Consider the following 15,334-nt stretch of genomic DNA (forward strand, 5'->3'; position numbering starts at 1 on the left):
ATAAAATAAAATATGTAATTTTCTTTTGATATTTTCAATCACTTTTAATATTGTTTCTAATAATACAAATTTTATTTGTATTTATTATTTTGTGTGTTTCAAATACTTTTCAATGTAAAAAATTTTTTCTTTGTGGAATTTACTCGTTTTTAAACTACTACAAATAAAATTTCATTTTTTAAGCAAAGAAAACTTATCGAAGGCATTTCACAATCCTAATTAGACACACAAAATTATTGCTTACACCAAATTAATATAAATAAAACGCAAACATATACGAAAAAATGAAACTTATTCATATTTTGTGTAAACAATTGAGCAAATACCGGCATTTTCGACATATTTCTCCACAAACAAAAACGAAAATCAAACAAAAAACACTTCGAAATAATTCAAACAAATTTTGTACGCAATTGCGGCGTACACATACCCACACAAATAGCGCCAATGCTATATTTAACACTTTTGTAATTGTTGTTTGAGCTTCTAATATTGGTTGTTGTTTTATTTGTATATTTGCTGCCTTCGAATATTTCGGCGTTTTCGTTTTGCCTCACGTTGCTTCACTTTATCGCTTAATTTCGTTTTTGCTTTTTCAGCACACACACAAACACTGGCGCGTACACTTTGTTGTTATGGCTGGAGAGCAGACAGTGACTGGCTATCCAGAATCATGCACATACATATGTAGGTAAATATGTACTTTGCTTTGCTAATTTCTAGCAAATTTTACCGCAGTTGTGGTTATTTTCGAGTTGTATATTTAAGCGCAGACACTGAACACATGTGTTATTGTTGTTATTTTTTTGCAATAAAATATACAACACGCAATATCCGTTTCCGCTACTTATGGAATTTGCACTTTAATTTTTTTCGAAAAAATAGTAAAGTAAATGCTTTTTAATTTTTATATCAAAATTTTTGTTGAAATTCGATTCGCTCCGTTTCGACGCGCTACGCTTGGCTTGCTTTGCCTACGACTGACTCTGCACGACGCTATAAGCTTTGTTGTTATTTTGTTATAATTTGCCGTCTGTTATTTGTTTACCTATTGTTATTGCTATTTTTGTTGTTGTTTGTTTATTTTTGGTATCATTTACCCACTTTAACAGTTGTCGGTTGCCGCTGCCTCACGAGCGTCTGTTCAAAGCAGTCGTTTTGGCTGTTTGTTATTGTAAATTCTCCAATTTACAGCCAAGCAACAAAAATGCAGAAATGCTTTTTTGCAAAAAATGTATTTATAACTTTATATTTCTGTTATTTGTTTTAATTTTTAACAACCCCTTTTAAAAATTCTACAATTTTCTTTGATAAACGCGCGCGATTAGCCGTTGCGTATGACCGCTACGTGTGGAATCTAAAAGACAACTGAGCGCACGATAGCAAAGTTTCGCACACACGAGTAGTGCGGCACGCCGTGCCGGCCAAACAGCCACCAGAGCAAAGCTACAGTGCCAGACAGCACCACACCCCCACAAACACCGCGCCAAAGCGACCTTCTCTCCAACAAAAACGGCAGGCGGCCGGTTTCGTCACTCAACCACTGTCTCGGCGCTCTGTCGTTTGTTTGCCAAGCATTCGTGTTGATTTGCTTTGGATTGTATTGAAGTGGTATATCTGAGCACCGAAGTATCTGCGAGCATAAGTATCTCTCAGCGGTTGTTGATATCTAGCTGTGTTGTCGGTGGTGGCTGATATCAAGCGCTATGATCCAGCGATTCATGCTCGTCGAGCGCTTATACTTTGTGGAAAGTAGCATGCGACTTTGCCGGTAAGAGAGTGGTGCCGATAAAGTCGCATGCGATTAGTGGTTGCTTAAACTTAAAATTACAGGTGGGTGATGGTTGCGTGCGATGAGCGAATAGTAGTTGAATCTTTTCGAAGCCCTTAAGTCTAGATACTGATATATGAGACTTGAGCGAATAATACAAGAGTTCGCAGAAAAACGAAGATGAAGTGTGGTTCACTTAAACTCACACTGCAGTTCTACACTGATTATTAAATACTGTTACTTTATCCACATGGTAATAGATGCCGAGAAGCAAAAAATCATGAAAATTTGGTTTCAAATATATATTTTACTTGCTGTAAATTAACTAATTTTGAAGTAGGACTTCGTTACAGAGTTTTAAGAGAAAGCTCGGTGGAAGCTTATAAAAGACTGGTGAAAGCTTTTCAAACCAAATTAACTACACAGAGAACTTTTTAATTTTTTTGTTGTACTTGCCATAAAAGTTTCAATGTTTTCTTGAAGCCCAGTTAAACCCTGTTAAGATCAAGGAAACTACAAAAAGAATTTCCTAGGAGTTAGGAAAGTTCCCTGAAGTTCGCATTCACTTGGGAGTGGCCAGAAACGATTGTTTACATATACCAGCAGTGCACGACTTCTAGTCTTAGACCAAGTATTCCCTTAGGAAGCCAAGGTTTGAAGGCGAATAATCCCTCCCCAGGTTTATGTGCTGGGTTTGGGACACGCCACGTAAAAAAACAAACCCAATGAAAGAATCAAAATAGCTTCGGATGATGGACCCACCTTTTGACGACGACCACTACGAACGTGTTAGGGATTAAGATTTAAGGGCATGCCCTTGGAATATTCGGTCCATTAATTGGGAAGGTGCCGCTGTCCAGCTGATTGATGTCTTCGAAAGAGTTAAGCTGGCATCACCGTTGTGACGTCTTCTATGAGCGCTTGGAGCGCAGCTATCAGAGTTTGCCCCGCCATGCTGTCAAAGTCGTGTTTGGCGACTTTAACGACAGGCTGAGCAAAGAAGGTATCTTTGGCACAATGGTATTTAGATTCAGCCTGACGGACGCTCCGAGGTCCTAGCATTGACTTTGGGTATGTGAACACTACATAATAGTTGTAGTTGCACAATATAGATTTGTGACGCCTTGTAGGCAGATGCCATCGCTCTTTCTAAGATAAGATAAGTTCCACTACAAAGAGATATTGAGCACATCCTGAGACCTTCAATTGTATATAGTAAAATCTTAGTTTTTGTATGCGCATATCTCTCGCATTCTCTCTCAGCAATGGAAATCGGATGTATTATCCTGGACCCCAAGAAGCTGTAGCAGAATGACAAGAATTGGCTAAAGAAATTTAAGCGATTTGTTTCGAACTTTTCACAATCATATAATATTTATGAAGGCATTATGTCAATCAATGCTTTGGAGTTTCAAGTGAAGATTACAGAATTACAAAATTATGTATGATATGTCTTTACTAATTTATGCACAAAATTTTCAATATATCTTTTTTTTTTATATACAAACCTTCAAGAGAAGATTTCGAATGATTTCATACGAAGCAGTACAGCCAAAGTTTGTTTGTTTAMAACTACTTTTCATGTCCATTGAGTACAAAGCTATATGATTAATTATTTGAATGAGCAATATTCCAAATTCATAGCCTACTTTAAGGCGAATGGTATTATTTTTATTCGTTCATCGCATATCTGCACTTCTCATATGGTTCATGAAGATTTAACAAAAAGTGTTTCAAGAGTTCATATTTTCCCAAAAAGCCACTAAAAAGTATACGACAGTGACATGGAAAGGTGGAAATTGAGAAGTTTTCTATCACGCATACTAAATTAGACATGTAAATGATAAAAACTAGCATTGGCTGTGGGTATATTTTGAAAGAAAAAGTATGTTGGGGTTAAATAAGTTTCGAGGTTCGCTACTTTTTTAAAGAACAGACACAGGAATTATTATTATATTTCGAAAGAACATTCTTTTTCATTTATTTTTTGAAGATTATCTCTTTCAAATGTTGATGCTGGTTTTCTTACGTAACTTGTTTGCTAATTGCTTGCTTTTTAATGATTATAGCTAATTGTAGAACAAAGCGTAAGTGACAAAGAATTACAAAACCAAATAGCAACAACAATGTGGCAAAGTATGCAGTTAATGGCGAAGAATATGTGCGACATAAAAGACAAGCAATTTATCTGCTATTTATGTACATATGTGTGATTCAGTTTCCATATCATTAATAGTAGTGCCGTGGTGGCACTTGCGATTGCGCTTTCATTATCGCTGTTTACATTCGCGTATCTGTCGCATATCATGGTTGTACTACTTCGGTGCTTATCTGCTGACCGATAGTAAACGAGTAGTGCGGCATGTGGGCGTACTTTTCGGTTCAACGGTATGCCTGATGAGACGTTGATATGTGTATTTCCTTATAGAATATGCATACAAATGTATGTATGTATAAAGATATATGTAGATATATACTTCAACATATTTTACTTGACAATTTAGTGCCGCGGTTATGGCCTGCTTGCACAATCGAACTTAAATTGGGCTGGTTTGATGGATATTTGGGTATATAGCAGTGTGTATGTATATGTAAATGTATGTACACATGTAAGTCTACATAACTTGATGTGTGTTTATACGCATATATGTACATATCGACATTGACATATACATACAAACATATGTACGCATACCTATAGTATATCCGGCGACGTGGGTTTGTCATTTGGCATTTCAAAGCTCGATTACTACAAAACATATTTATACATACATATGTAAATATACAATATATGTATATAAGCATTTATTTATGTTTATATGTCATGCCGATATCATAGCATATTTAAATGTAACGAAAATTTTATTGCTGGGTGCAGTAATTGGGTCGAAATTTTATTTGCATTGAAAAAGCACAAAATTGCATTTTATTGATAGAAAGTATTGAACAATAAAAACAAAAAACTTTCTGTTGGCAGATTTAGTAGCCAAAGACCTTGTACCTTAGTATAGATATTACTCAACTACATTAAAACCAATACTATGAACCGCTTTTTGGTGTCCCAAACAAAAAAAAAAAAAAAAAGAAAAGAAAAAAAGAAAAAAAAAAACATTAAAAAAAAGTTTTTCTTGCTCAAACGGGTTTAATAACCGTTTCACAAGTTCAACAAACAAATATTTTTTTTATTTTCAAATTTCGTAATCAAAAATCTCAAACTTTCGTAGATAATATCAATATCATTAAAATGGAGTCTCTGATCCACTTTTTGTTTTACTTTAATTTTGAACTGTTTTAAATGCGGAAAGCTCCATTACAAAACTTAAAAACCGATTTTCAGCTCTTCATGTGGGTTTGACACTGTGCCACAAGTTCAACAAACAAGAAACTTTGAATTCCCAAATTAGTAGCCAGAGTTTTCATACCTTAGAAGAAATTAAACAAAATGGAGCTTGTGAGCATGTCTTCTGATAAAAAAAAACGAATTTTGTTGCTCTGAAAGTGGATTTTTTTTACCGTTCCACAAGTTCAACAAACCAAAAGCTTTATATTTTCAGATTTAGTAGCCAGCTATATCGATCTTTATTAGAAATATTACTTAAGACCGTGAAAATGGAAGCTCTTTGAACTGCGTAACGAAAAAAAAACTAATTTTCTATTTTTTAGTAACAGTTCCACAACTTCAAATAACAAAACACTTCGAAATCTCAGATTTAATAGACGTATTAGAAATAGTACTTATCGGTATTAGTATGCCACTTCCGTCGTGCTTTTTTATAATACTTTAACTATTCTCCCTCTAAGTTCAGAACCATAAAATCGATCCGTTCCATAAAAAATTGAATTTTCTTGTTCTCCAAACGGGTTTAGAACCGTTCCACAAGTTCACCAGGCATACTTATTCTTCAAGTAGGTTTGAGCGAAAATTTGCCATTAGCGTGCCATTAATTGAGAATATTTGAAGAAATTTCGTTAAACTTAAACATCATTGAAGGTTAGAAAAGAAATATTAAGATACATAACGTCAATATGTGATCGGCCAGTATTGAAAAAAAATTTGAAATTTTATGTAAAATGAATTAAAAAGTAAAAACGATTTTTTATGTTTTTATAAGTTTTCTAATTTCAAAAAATATTTATGGCATTCTGTACAATTAAAAATGCATGAATATTAATTTTATTTCTTAAAAATAAAAACAAATTAAAACTTTGCAATTCCCAACAATGCGCCACCAGCTTTGTATTCGCCATTGGCGCCCACGCTAGCCGCAATATTTTCGTTAAATAGTCAATAATTGTTCAACTTAACAAATCGCTTAGCCGAATTTGGCGTATTTTGACAGGATAATAATGCTGTCATTTACAGTTGAGCCACACTTATTTTCGTAAACAAGCAAATAGACAACAATACAATTATCGCCTGTGCAATGTAAAATACTTTGACCTCAAAATACACTGCTGTTTACAAGTACGTGTAGCCAGCAGCATACACAAGTACGAAAAATAGCTTCGACTGGCGCGCGGCTTTGTTTATCCCTGACAATTTAATTCCAATTGCGCCTTTTCATCTGCAACTCCGCGTTCGCTACAACATTTATCAGCGGTGCTCAATCTAACCGCAGTACTCGCTGGTTGGCTCCTCACTATTTGTCGGCGGTAATGATTGTTGGCTGCTGCTGGTCGCCAGGCTAGTTAGTGCTTTATTTGCGCAAATATCTGTGTATCTTGCCCATTTGGATTTTGATCAGATCTTAGGCAATGTCGAACAGCTGCGCTCATGGCTGCCGCCAAAGCCATCAAAAAGTTCAAAATGTGAAATAATAATAAAAATGCGCTAAAAAGTGTGGGGCCTTATGGGTGAACAGCATGGTCACAGCAGACGGCGGTGGCGCATTGTCAAGCTGTGGTCGGCAGGCTGCGCAGCTACATAGTCGGCGGTACAGTGTGTCGCTTGCATAGAGAAGTGTGTAGAATTTTTCAATTAGAAATGGTATATGAAAAAAACATTAACTTCTTTTGCACCTAACTCAAATATTCTTCCCCCAAAGAAGAGTTTCCAAACAAGTACTTAATGTTGATGGTTTACTTTAGAGGGAGGAAAAAAACGTGTCCAAAATTTCAGATCGACATCTCTAATGGGGACTAGTACGGGTATATACAGGCAGACGAACATGGTTAGATCGACGCAGCTTGTCATGATGATTATTTATATATTTATAGATATTTTATATGGTCTTAGACGTTTCATTCTGATTGTTACAAATTTCGTAGCATAGTTAATATACGCTATTCAGGGTAGAAGAACCCAAGTTCACATAGGTAAAGAAAGTTCTCTGAGCGCCATTTAGCAGGCAGCTCACAGGCAGACTAAGTATACTCTGCCTACTCTCAACGGGAGAAGACAAAACATCCCTCTCCAGGGTTGTGCACTTAGGTTGGGACTCGCACGCAAAAAAACACCCGCAATAAAAAAAAAAAAACAGTCTCGGATGAAAGACCCCTGTTTTGGTGACGGCCACTGTAAATGTATGAAGGCTTACGATTTAAAGTTGGGCCCCTAGAATGTCCGGTCCGGTTGATGTCCTAGCAAGAGTAAAGGCTGACATCACCGCCGTCCAAAAATTTTCGATGGACGGGACAAGGACTGAAAGGAGTACGACTTTTTGGCATGTACTATAGGAGCCGTATAAAGGAGTGCAATTTCGGTGTGGGATTCGTGTTGGGCCTAGTTCTGGCATCCACAATGGTGGATGAACGTCTAGCCACAAACCGCATCAAAGCGTAGTTCTGCAACATATCGCGGATTTGCGCCCACGCCCCGTCGGAAGAGAAGGACGTTGAGCCCAAAATTGTCTTCTAAAAGCGCACTTCTGAGAGCTGCTCCGTCACGATGTCAAAGTCGTGCTTGGGGTCTTTAAAGAAGATATACTTGCCTTAACTGTCGATAAATTCAACCTCCAAGATGAAACATTCTGAAATAGGTTCGACGCGGCTAAAAATATTCCAGTACAAAAAAATTTATCAAGCTACTTGGTTGTCTCCGGATCGAAAAGTTTCCAACCATGGCGGGCGATCATTTTGTGAAATTTGGACGGAAGACACCTTTGCAGTGTCTTAGACGTGCGTACCCTCCGAGGTTCTAGCATTGACTCGGACCATCATGATGTTGGAGTAGGTCGCACTCGGCTCTGTGCAGCAAAAAAATGGCATATGAACAGCTATTTTAGATTCAAAATTTTGTTTTCGATTTTCGAAATTAGTTCTTGTTCAAAATTTATTAATTTTTTAGTAATTTAATTTTTATGCAAAAATAATTTTAATTATTAAACTTTTAATTTTTAAATATTTAAATATTAAATTATAAAAAAAAAAAAATTTCAACATAAATTATTTCATATGACACACTGTGTGGTTGCACCGGCGTGATCGCAAGGCGCATAAAGCAAGCAAGCAAGTAAAGCAAATTACAAATGAAAAGTAAACAAAACGAAGGCAACGCAAAGCTGCCAGAAAGCGAGCAAAACAGAATGTAACCGCAAACAACTGACATGATTCTTAATGCTTGGCATATTTGTAAGATTATTGTACGTTTGTGTTTTCGATGACTTTTTTGCTTTTTCTCAATGCTTTCGCTCCTTATTTGCCACAATTGAGGCGTAGCAAATAAAAGAAATAAAAATTTGGTTTGCCATTTCAGGTTTTCCTTTTTCATTAATTTATAATTCATTCGTATGCTGTAAAGTAGCTGTGGTATCTGTCAGATACAAATAATAACAGCTTGTACATGTGTATGTACATATGTATGTAGTTTTTGAAGAAAATTATGACGCATCGCCGCGGCCAAAAGCGGCAAGCAGGCAAACATGCGGCACAAGCGTACTTTATATGTAAAACTACAACAAAAAAAAAAAAACTATATATATATAGCAGCAATAAAAGTAACAGGCAGCAACAACAGCAAGTAAAGATCGGCACTGAGACTTTTGATATCGCGTGGACCCGCTACTGGATACGCGCCATTCAATTCCATAGTTGAGAGCGCAGCAATAGACAGGAGAAAATTAGAAAAAAAAAATGTAAAAATTAATAAAAAAAGTGATGTCAGTATTAGCTGGCAGCAGAATTAAAAGTTTAATAAGAAATAAGAAACACGCACCAAATCGCTTGGAAAGCTTAACAGCTTAAGACGCTTCAATTGGCGGGGCTAGCTTTCGGGTGCAATAACACTTAGAGGTTAGCGTACACAAAATAACTGCACTAAGTAACTGTATATAAGTATATACAAATTTTTGTGAGTACAGTGTGTGCATTAAAACTGCTTACAAACTGCTGACAGCAACTGACAGCTGTCAAAAACAATGTCAAGCCGGCATGCCATCTGTTTCCTTGCACAATTCTATTTAACGTTTTTCAATATCTTGAGGTTTCCCTCACTTCTCTGCTACAGTGAGCTTTGTAGAAATTATAAAGAATGGAGTTAGCCACTAATTGAAAGAAAATACTTGTAAGTCTAAGGTTATGTTGAGCCTTAGACCTATATTTAATTAGGAGAGATTAACTGTAAGAAAACTAGAAAGGTATTCAAGATATGAACAAATTTTTATTAATGGTTTTTTCTTGTCTTTTGAAAATTAGAATAAGGTCGGGTTTATTTGGAACTTTTATTCGTTCAAGGCAAGTTTCCCAGCAAAATCTTCTGAACTGTTAAAAAATGAAATGAGGAATGGACTTTACTTGAAAAAATTATTCACTGTCCAGTAATATATACTCCTATATCGATAGCCAGCCGGCAAATAGTGCAATAAACTCATTCAAATTATGTACGTCAGAGAAAGACTTTTTAAGAAAGAAGACAATAAACTATATACTGGTTGCCAGAAAGCGGCTGCATATACAGAGACTTCCAGGCCACACATGAATCTGGAAAACGAAATAGCTGATGAGATCTTCAAAAGTGACATCTTTTTGACTACCCAACCAGTTCAGAAAATACGTAAGTCCCCAAAAACGATAAATAATAAAACTTTCGAGAGAGCTGACAGACGGAGCAAACTGAGAGGAAGCTTTAAGGGAATGCAGAGCTCCGAAACAAACACACGGTGTCGAAAGGACTGCAGAGCGGTTGTTAGCCTAGTAAAATGTCACAAATTACTGGCATTACATGCGAGCCGGATGAACAGTTTTTACGAAGTTATATGGAGAAAGTGAAGAAGTTAGCATGAGAGAGACGCTGCAGCATCTCTTAAGCTTCTGCTCAGCTTACAACTCGCCGTAGATTTCAAGGAGTCTCGCATTTCATATTTCATGGCGCAAGATGAAGCAACAAAATTACACATCAAGTCCATCTTAAAGCTTGCAAAATGTGTATGACCTGTATGACCAATAATTCTACTCAAATTAAAATAAACTTCCATCTGCGATCACTACGGACCAGTTCATGTATGATACGATAGCTACTCAGTAAAAATAAATCTAACATTTTATGGAAGAAAAAAAATCAAGCGTTTGTCATTGCTTGCCGATTACGATAAATATGTATTACAAGTAGAAGGTTGAGTTATATCCATACACATACATATATGTGACCGCGTACTGCTGCGTTATAATAAAGTGATCGCGTGTTACTACTTTATAGTGTTAGTACGAAGGGTGTTCTTTTTCAAAGTCCTAATAAACGAAAGCTCTATTTCGAAATTGTATATAAGTCAAAGAAATTTTGGTATAAGCAAAAAGAATATGACCGAATAACTTTTTTTTTTTATCTCTAGAGAGCTTCCTAGTAGTCTTGAAACCGTATTTTAAATGCGAAAACATCTGAAGCACTTTTCATTAAGAGCTTTCGCTTACATTTCCCTCTTATTTATTTTGCTTTCATCCACATCACGAAGAAAATTAACATACTTTTAAGAGAGTTTTACCTAAACTGATATTAAGGTGCAGGTAAAAAATTCTGGAGCTTTAATCGAAGCGACCGAATTAACGATATAAAGTTTTGTAGGTATATTTTACACACCTACTGTATTATGCCGTAACTAAACTCATTTACACTTAAGATTATGCATCTCATTTATATCTATTAATAGATTTTAATTACTTTCGCGAAAAATTAGACTAGATCATTAGTTAAATGAAGCTTAACAAGACACGAATATTTAGGAACTAAAACGAAATGCATGTGTACAGACGAAGTGTAGCCTTTGTGGCTAAAAACCACAAAATAAAACGAAGTTAGAACGGCTTCGAACTGCTTGCCACCGCTTGTTGCCAGCAAACATTAAAGTTTATTTTAATAGCTTATTTGCAAGAGCTAATATTTGCACACACATAACTGTTTGTTGCAGTACATCCGCTTTTTGTACTCTCGCTGCCGAACACCCCCACTCTCCTTATTATTTCTTTTTACTTTGCCGGTTTGCTGCAATTTCAAAATTTAATTTGTATTTGTTTTGGTCGCGTCTTGGCGTCTCGCTGCAGCTTACTCGTGTGCCACCCAGTTAGCTTTAGCTTCCACAGCAAGTGGCTCTTCGTAGTAACGAGTTCAACAATTTGGTGCTCACACGAATTGTGGAGGTTATGCGCTCTGTATCTTCTTGAGTACATTTAAGCATATTTTCTAGCATTGCCTCTCTGTGAATAGCATCTAAAACCCGGCAATTTCATTTGAGTGCTTTATATTTTTTTTAGCGGCCGATACTTGTTCTGGCATTTTCTTTTCACTCGCTGTGCTCTGGCATTTTCCCAATAACTGCCGCATATTTTGTTGCTTTAGCACTCGTTTAGGTTCCACAAATGAGTTTGTTTTGTTGTTACAAACTGGCAATAAAACTAAAGAGCGAAGCTTTTGAGTAAAAGCTTCATTTGTTATGAGTGCGAATTTTTTGTTTACCCTTAGGGAGCGTCTACAGACAATTTAAAATAAGATTCGTTAAACAAATATATTATATTATTTATTTAATAATGTATTTATTTTTAAATATTTATTGAAAATAAAAAGAGAATTGAGCTTTAACACAGTGGCTATAATTGCTCGTAAGCGTTTTGCTAAACCAATCAACTATTTAAATTTTTTCTAGAAGAATTTCCTTACAAAAGACCAAATAGGAAGTATGAACCTGTGTCAAATTAGTAGGCCAAAAAGGACAACGAAGTGACTCAATTAAGCGTACGGTATTGAAATTTCTTTAAGTGGTGTTGCCATCCTTTTAAAATAAATATAAAAAAAATTATAATAAAAAAAAATTGTATTTAGTATAACCGACATATTAAAACCTACATAAGTAGCTTTCCGAAATCTAAGAGTTGGAAATAAATACAAATATTAGTTTGTCAAAAAAGTCTTGCGGTATTTTCGCTAGTTGGCGGCATGCCTTTTTATACCTTTATAATACCTTTTTGGAAAGCTCATTTCACCCGCTAACACGTGGTTGATTGATTATCGTTTCTTTTAAGTCGTTCGTGAGTTATAGCGTCGCAAACATGGAGCAAAATAAAGAGAAAATACGGCATATTTTACAGTACTACTACGATAAAGACAAAAATACATCTCAAACCGCGAATAAAATTTGTGCCGTTTATGGACCCGATACAGTTTCCATTTCCACCGCACAACGATGGTTTCAACGTTTTCGTTCTGGTGTAGAGGTGGTCGAAGATGCCACGCTCCGAAAGGCCTGTCGTCGAAAATTGCGATAAAATCGCTGAATTGATCGAAAGAGACCGCCATAGTAGCAGCCGTAGCATCGGTCAAGAGCTGGGCGTGAGTCATCAAAAAAAAAAAAAAAAAAATTTATGAACAATTGAAAATTGAAAAAAAAAAATCAATAAAAATACCGCAAGACTTTTTTGACAAACTATTATTTTGGATCGGGTTACAATTGGAATTTTTTTAAAATAAAATATTGAATTTGTTTTTGTGGAGTGTTGCCATGTTTTAAATTATATAATATATTTTCGATTGGTGAGACACATATTTGATTTATTACAAAATAATTTTTAAAGAATTAAAGAAGAATGATTACAGTTGAAAACCCTGTTAGCATTGCCACCTTTTCAACAAAGTGTTTTAAATTATTAAGATAAAAGTATTATTACTTTATATTATTTTTTATTGCTAATAAAATGAGAAAAGTTCGAAAAAGTTTGCCGTTGCAAATATTTCTGAAAAGGGATGCAAGCTTTTCATTGAAATAATTTTTGTGCAGAGTTGCCATGTTGAGAAGAGTATAATATATTTTCGTTTGTTATTATAATTGATCTACTACAATATAATTATTCAAGAATGCTTGCAGTTGAAAAATCGTTTCAGCGTTGCCACCATTTCACAAAAAAAAAAAAAAAGTGTTTAAAGTTATTAAGATAAATTTGGTATCACTTTACGAGTATCGAACTAGAGAGAATAATAAAGGCTTCCAATTGCATTTCTTTTGGGTAGGGTTGCCATATCGCAATATTTAAAATAAAAATGAATTATTAAAATAAAGACAATTTTAAAATATGGCCACCAAATTAAACAACTAAATATTGCTATTGAACATATTTTCGAGAAAGGTTGCCAGCTATTTGAAAATAAAAATATTCGAAGAAAATGCATAACATAAATTTAATAAAGAAATATTGACTTCCAATGTTAGTCAACTAGTATTTCGTTCCACCCGCGCCTATCCCGTATACTGTTATTCTAAATTATCACCCGCTGCAATATCCTAAAACTACCATAAAGAGTAGCGTTGACAGCAACAAAAAATGTGCAAATTTATTGGCACGCAAACGATAATTGAATGTTAAACGGACGGCGATTCGGCTTCAAATGCGAGCAAACCTCACAGCCAAGTTTATAAAAATTTATGTATGTGAATTGGAATATATGTATGTATGTAAAGAATTTAGCACTTGCTGCTACATAACGGTGCTGCCTTACGCCATTACTGTACATTTGACGCTAACTTAGGCAAATTAATTGCTTGTCGCCAGCCAATTTCTGCACCCACCACTTCGGAGTTGTGTCTGTGTGGGTGTGCATGTGCGAGAATTTGCGTGTCTGTATCGTTATGTGCATATGTTTTAATACGTGTATATGTATGTACAATGTGAAATGCCTAACTATAGCTCACTAAACATTAAAGGCTCACATTTGTGTCACCAACAGCAGTGGAATCGTGAAAATAACAACAACAATAAGAATAACCACAATAATGTATTATGTATTAAAATATTTATGTGTGCGTGTGTGCGTGACAATAAACACAATCAATTAAATGGCGGTTGTCTATTGCTCATATGCGGCTTAACGCCTTCACGAAAGGTTCGGCGCACACATACGCATACATACACGCAAACATTTTAGTGTATGCCAACTACTAGCTGCCAAATAAACCGGAAGCTATGCATAGTTTTAGGCAAACAATACGCCTACATAATTCTGCTGCCTTTTCCATTGTGACAATTGCAAATGTTGTTGCCGCTCTGTGGCTGCGACGCCGGCGGCGCTGTGCAGGCATTTACTGCGGACGCATAAAATATATTTATGCGCAAGTATTTATGCTTTAGGGTGCATAATAATGAAAGGATATTAGCGCGTGCCATTTTCCGTTACTTCCATTTTGTCGCATAACAAACACACACACATAAAATAATTTTTACGTGTGTATGTGTGTATATAGGAATTTGTCTGTACAATAAGAAATTATTATTTAATCTTTATCGAAGTGGCAGCAAATAAAACACACACAGACGCAGTCACAGTCACATACAAGCATAAATACAACAACAATATGTCGCCTCGTGAACGCTTGGGAGTCACATTAATTATTTTAATTAATATTAGAATGGCATTAGTGCAGATTTATTGCAAAAGTGCTTAAGCGCGGGCAAACACTTCCATAATGACGCTTAGGACATAAAATAGTGCGGCATTAAGTGCGTGCATGTATGTGTGTGTGCGACGAGAGGGCGTTAAATGCTTTGCTTGAGCAGCTGTGTTACGCTGTATTGAATTTAAATGGATATTATGAGATTATTAATAACTTACGAAATGGAATTGAGCTCCATTATGAGTTTCGAAGGAGTTTAATTTTTAGTAAAAAAATTTTTTTGTAAAAAGTTGAGTTCTTAGTAAACGGATTTTTTAACTAAAAAATTTATAACAACAACAATTCTGATAAATCTGAGGATTTATATGAGTTTTGAAAAAAATCCATTTTAAGAAAAACTTTATTTTTTATACAAAAAAAAACACGTTTTACTAAAAACTTTGCAGAAACAACAACATTTTTAAATTTTTTAATAAAAAATTCCCTACCTCTGACTACCTTTGATTTATATCGCATAATTCAAATTACCCTAAAAATATTATATTTGGTTTAGCAAAAAATTGTGTTTTTTGGAAATAAATTTTTACTAAATAATTGACAATACCAACAATTGAGCAAATCTCGAAGTTATATATGAGTTTCGAACAAAAATTTTTGTTGTTAATTTAAAAAAAATTATGTTATTGTAAAATTTTTAGTAGACATTTTTTTCTAAAAAAAAATTTGCCGTAACAAAATTTTTTTTAAAATATTAATA

At 35.0% G+C, this 15,334-nt stretch overlaps 1 protein-coding gene across 8 annotated transcripts in view; it reads right to left on the minus strand.

Annotated features, from left to right (window-relative positions):
• Positions 1–15,334, minus strand: part of LOC108972435 (protein sprint) — a 553,725-nt gene that overhangs the window by 207,838 nt on the left and 330,553 nt on the right. Inside the window, exon 1 of one of the 8 annotated variants that reach the window (XM_018939004.1) lies at positions 435–1,237. The exons of 6 other annotated variants lie outside the window; for them this stretch is intronic. The gene's annotated coding sequence lies outside the window, so the exon portion shown is untranslated. Of the gene's footprint in view, positions 1–430; positions 1,238–15,334 lie in introns of those variants that run through there. One more of the 8 variants, XM_018939003.1, reaches the window with a different exon arrangement.

This window comes from Bactrocera latifrons, unplaced genomic scaffold (genome assembly GCF_001853355.1).
Source record: "Bactrocera latifrons isolate USDA-ARS-PBARC rearing strain unplaced genomic scaffold, ASM185335v1 scaffold_4, whole genome shotgun sequence".
Taxonomy (NCBI): domain Eukaryota; kingdom Metazoa; phylum Arthropoda; class Insecta; order Diptera; family Tephritidae; genus Bactrocera; species Bactrocera latifrons.